At 50.4% G+C, this 5,628-nt stretch overlaps 1 pseudogene; it reads left to right on the top strand.

Annotated features, from left to right (window-relative positions):
- The first annotated feature begins 3,116 nt into the window (after positions 1-3,116).
- LOC143640421 (transcription factor SOX-4-like) lies at positions 3,117-4,450 on the top strand (annotated as a pseudogene).
- The last annotated feature ends 1,178 nt before the right edge of the window (positions 4,451-5,628 follow it).

Genomic DNA, 5,628 nt, shown 5'->3' with positions numbered 1-5,628 from the left:
TTTGTACATTCACCCTTAGTTGCTTTTTTTTCCTCCTAGTTTTCTTTTGTTTCCTATTCTGTGGGTTTAAAATTCTTGTCTTCCTACATCTTTTCTTTTTTTTTTTTTTTAACCTTTCTGTACTTTTGTCTTTGGAGTTTTTCACTTCAAATTTCTAACATTTTTTCTCCAAATTGCTTTTATCCTATTATCTTCCCATTTTCATGTTTTTTTTTAAGTAATGCTTTTAAGATTAACTAGGCTTCCAATGATGCAATCTTTCCTCTGTCATGAAGGCATATTAACCACCTTCAATTTAACCTTTTAAAGCCTTTTGCAACTTACTTAGACATTTTACAACTTTTTACTTTATCACACAAAAATTATCTCATCTAAAAACATTTCTTTTTTCTTCAGCTTTCATATTAAAACATATTTTTACTTTATCACACAAAGATTATCTCATCTAAAAACATTTCTTTTTTTCTTCAGCTTTCATATTAAAACATATTTTTACTTTATCACACAAAGATTATCTCATCTAAAAACATTTCTTTTTTCTTCAGCTTTCATATTAAAACATATTTCCACATCTTGAATCTTTTTATATCTCTTTTTTAACTGTTAACCCTTTTTATAAATTCACATTCTGAAACAACTCTTATAAAATTTCTGATTTGGACAAATTACTAAAAAGTGTTATTTTAAGTTTATCTTTGGAGGATATATACCCCTTTCCAATTCCCTCTTTTTGCTTTAATAAGTACATTTTAATAGTTTAATGAGCTCTTTTAACTATGTTTTGTCCCTGGATTGTATGGGATTTTTGTTATGTGAGTAAAACAATTTTTTACAACTTTTTACTTTACCATACAAAGATTATCTCATCTAGAAACATTTCTTTTTCTTGTAACCTTCCATATTAAAATATATTTCCACATCTTGAAACATTTAATATCTCTTTTCTAGCCGTTAACCCGTTTTATAAATTCACATTCTGAAACAACTCTTATAAAATTTCTGATTTAGACAAATTACTCCACTTTAATAAGATGAAATACTTTCACGTTTTTTTATAATTGAAACCCAACTGAAACTTCTTATACTCTTTGTATATAAATTATATATGATAGAATCTTAAATCTTAGTAGCTTTGCTTAAGCAAAGACACAGACACAAAGCAATATTAAACTTTTTTCCATTTACCAATTTATGAAAACACACATAATGTTTAAGTATATTACCTTATGGAACTTAATAAGTAAAGCGTACTTGATTTTATATTTCCCCATACGGACCGTCAAATGCCGCAGCCTGGCTGGGCACAAAATAACCGAGCCACCACAAAAGCCTTGTAGATTCAAATAGCAACTCTTTATTCCTGAACTCTCAGCAGCACTGTACACGCAGGTTCTGGGAAAAAATACACTCCCTCCCCCAGGCTCTGCATGCCAATACTCTCAGAACCCCTCGAGAACTCAACAGGAACTCTAAATTCCTTTTTTGTACTTTTTAAATATTTATTTCTCAGTTTTTCGGGGGACACAACATCTTTGTTTGTATGTGGTGCTGAGGATCAAACCTGGGCCACACGCATGCCAGGGGAGCTTGCTACCGCTTGAGCCACATCCCCAGCCCTCAAGGGGAACTCTAAAGGATCCTGAGGCAGCAGGATCCACCCTAAACCTGGAGCTGCCCCATTCCAGCAGGATCCACCCTAAACCCGAGCCACCCTAATCCTTGAGCAGGGTCACCTTTTCAAACCAAAATGCCATGCATCATTCCTACTTGGCAATGGCTCTCAGCAAGGGTCTGCTCTGTGGGAGGCCAACCTTACAGGTGACTGAGTTACACTCCCCAGCTGGGTGCCAAGGTGCTCAGTCACAGAAATGGGTGTGTCTTGCTACAGTCCCATGGGTGAAGCTATGCTCACCTGTTCCTCTGTAATATAACCCCTTGCCCTATTTAGGATACAATCTTCCATGGAAGTGCCTTGTGCGTGTCCCCTCCTCTTACTGTGCCCTTGGGTGTGGCCTACCCAGGTGTCAGTCAACCTGCTGACAGTGGACATCATGAAGATAGACTCAGCCTCCTGAAACCTGACCCCTTGCCTCATTGGAATAGCTTCTCCTCAATAAAAGGGGTCAGGCGTGCTCTTGCTCTCTTTCTGCTGACTCTTAAGGTCAGAGGAGCCGTCACAGCAACTCCAAAGAAAAACGTATTTGTGTCTCTTGTGTGGTTATTTTGTGCACCCCAGTTAGCCCAGTTTAACTAAAGTGACCCCTGAGCCTTTTAGTCGCCAGAACAGAAACCCCCGCACTGCTCTAAGCTGCAGCAAGAGAAACTGTGTGTGCAGAGAAGAGGTCTGTTTAGTGGGTCTCTAATTCTTGCAGGCTCTTTAAGAGTCTGCACCAGAGGAACTCTGCCATTACCAGCTCCCTTCTTGCAGAAGGGAGGGGGAAAACATACATTTATTCATGCCAGTCTGTTGCATGCAGGCTTTTTGGCTTCCTACCTTGCAACAAAATAATTGCACAAACTCCTTAGTGCAGATTCCCCCCACAGAGAGTTCCGGAGCCAGAGTCGTTTTTGCTTTGCATTGTAGGAAAGGGACTAAGTGATAGAGACTATGTCGCTTTCCTGAGCTACAGAGTGCGCTCAAGAACTGGAATCAACTGCTTCAGGGGAAAGAAAAGAGAGAGAGAGAGAGAGAGAGAGAGAGAGAGAGAGAGAGAGAGACTTGCCTGGGAGGCGGCAGAAAAAAACTTGCAGTTGAAGAAGCTTCAGCACCATCATTCAAGAAACTCCTCTTCCACCTTAGCACCGTCTCCAGACTCAGAGCCCACACCGAGCAAGCTGCAGCCCGGTGAGCACGGTGAGACCAGAGCCAGCGGGGGAGAGAGGTTCTCCAGTCAGGGAACTATAACTCCTCTGCGAGAGGCGGAGTATTCCTCTCCCGAATCTTTTGGGGACTTTTCTCTCTTCGCCCATCTCCGCCGCTCCGAGGAGTTGAGGGGCCCGCCTGGCAGCCGCGCGCGTCCGCCAGCTCGGCGTGTGCTTGGCCCGGGAGGGCCCAGCGATCGCGCGCGGCTGCTGCGAGGGTGTGAGCGCGCGTGGGCGCCCGTGGAGCCGGGGCCATGGTGCAGCAAGCCAACAACGCCGAGAACACGGAAGCGCTGCTGGCCGGCGAGAGCTCCGACTCGGGCGCTGGCCTCGAGCTGGGTATCGCCTCCTCCCCCACGCCCGCTCCACCGCCTCCACGGGCTGCAAGGCCGACGACCCGAGCTGGTGCAAGACGCCGAGCAGGCACATCAAGCGGCCCAAGAACGCCTTCATGGTTTGGTCCCAGATGGAGCGGCGCAAGATCTTGGAGCAGTCGCCCGACATGCACAACGCTGAGATCTCCAAGAGGCTGGGCAAACGCTGGAAGCTGCTCAAAGACAGCGACAAGATCCCTTTCATTCGGGAGGCAGAGTGGCTGTGCCTCAAGCACATGGCTGACTACCCCGACTACAAGTACCGGCCTAGGAAGAAGGTTAAGTCCGGCAAAGCCAGCTCCGACTCCTCAGCCGCCGCCGCCTCCAAGCCCAGGGAGAAGGGAGACAATGTCGGTGGCAGCGGCGGAGGCAGCCTCGGGGCGGCGGTGGCGGCAGGAGCCGCAACGCTGGGGGAGGCGACGGCGCCAACTCCAAACCCGTGCAGAAGAAGAGCTGCGGCTCCAAGGTGGCTGGCGACGCGGGCGGCTGGCTCAGCAAGCCGCACGCCAAGCTGGTCCTGGTGGGCAGGCGGCGGGAAAGCTGCGGCCACCTCCTTCTCCGCCGAGCAGGCGGGCGCAGCCCTGCTGCCCCTTGGCGCCGCAGTGGCCTCCGACCACCTAGCGCTGTACAAGGCGAGGACTCCCAGCGCTGCGGCCCCGGGCAAACACCTGGCAGAGAAGAAGGTGAAGCGCGTCTACCTGTTCGGCGGCCTGAGCGCGTCGGCTTAGCTGGTGGGTGGCCTGGGCGCAGGCGCAGACCCTAGCGACCCCCTGGGCTTGTACGAGGAGGGGGGTGCGGGCTGCTCGCCCGATGCGCTGAGCCTGAGCGGCCGCAGCAGCGCCACCTCGTCGCCGGCCACCAGTCGCTCGCCCGAGGACCACAGAGGCTACGCCAGCCTGCGCGCCGCCTCTCCCGCCCGGTCCAGCGCGCCCTCGCACGCGTCCTCCACCTCGTCTCACTCCTCCTCATCGGGCTCCGACGACGACGAGTTTGAGGACGACCTGCTCGACCTGAACCCCAGCTACAACTTTGAGAGCATGTACCTGGGCAGCTTCAGCTTGTCGTCGGCGCTGGACCAGGACCTGGACTTCAACTTTGAGCCCGGCTCTCGCTCGCACTTCGAGTTCCCGGACTACTGCACGCCCAAGGTGAGCGAGATGATCTCGGGAGACTGGCTGGAGTCCAGCATCTCCAACCTGGTCTTCACTTACTGAAGGGTGCGGACGGGGAGAAGAAGGGACAAGGGGAAGAGAGAGGAAAAAATAAAGAAAACAAAAGAACAAATAGAAAAAAAAACAGATGAAGAGAAAACGGAAAATATAAAGAAGATAAAGAAAAAAGTGAGCAGCGCTGGCTTGGAGAGGAGCGCGGGGGCGTTTGGACCCACGCCGCATCCCCACCTTCCGGGCCGTGGCACCGGGGCCCCGCAGAGGGACGCGCAAGAGGCGAGGTAGATAGGGCGACCTTTATTGTTATTGATGATGTTGTTGATGGCGAAAAAGCTACTTTGAGTTTTCTCCCCTTTGCTTGAAGAGACCCCCCCCTTCCAGCGAGCTTCCAGACTTGTGCGCACCCCCAGCAAGAAAGAAGCCGGGGAGTTTTTTTGGAGACTGGAGGAATCTCGCCCTCTCGCCTCGCCTCTTTGGTGGCTTTTGCTTTTGTTTTTACTGGGTTTCTTGGTCGAGAGAGGAGCGGGGATGAAGGCTGCGCGCCCCCACCCCCTTGCAGCGCCTGTGGGGGAGGAAGGCTGGGGCGAAGGTCTGCGGCCCCGCAGACGTGGAGGGAAGCTCAGGGACCGAGACTCCACGCTGGAGAACGCCCCTTTTGGTTTTTCTGTCCCTCTTTCATTTTTTCCTTGTCCCTGCAGCCAGAGGCGCCCCGGCGGCGTGGCCGCACGGGTAAGGGACTGGGGGCCCCGGGGAACCGCGGCGGCGGGCGGGGCGTCTCCACGGACCCAAGGGTCGGCGACGCGCGGGTGCCCGGGGCACAGCGCGGGTGCCCGGGGCGCAGCGCGGGTCCCCGGGTCGCGGCCGGCGCCGGGAGGAGACTGACGCGCGAGCGCGCAGCGGAGGGCGAGTGGGTTGGGGAAAGGTTGCTTCTCTTACTCGGAATCGTGATGGTGTTGGATTATTTCACTGGTGGGGTTAATATAGCATGTTATCCTGTCTAACTTTTAAAGATTTCTGTATAAGACTGTTGAGCAGTTTTTAAAATTAGAACAATGCTCAAGTTCAATATTCATCCTCATGGTGATGATTCTGTGATTAGTTGACCTTATATGATCCCTGTTTTTTTTTTTAATGATGCATGTGAAGGCTATTTTTATTTTGTACGGTTCTCTTGCTAGAACTATTTCTTTTCCCTTGATTTTTCCATGTAAGGGCAGATGCTT

The sequence above is a fragment of the Callospermophilus lateralis genome, unplaced genomic scaffold (genome assembly GCF_048772815.1).
Source record: "Callospermophilus lateralis isolate mCalLat2 unplaced genomic scaffold, mCalLat2.hap1 Scaffold_237, whole genome shotgun sequence".
NCBI lineage: Eukaryota > Metazoa > Chordata > Mammalia > Rodentia > Sciuridae > Callospermophilus > Callospermophilus lateralis.
Note: the sequence above shows the minus strand (reverse complement) of the source record. Positions and strands in the feature narration are given on the sequence as shown.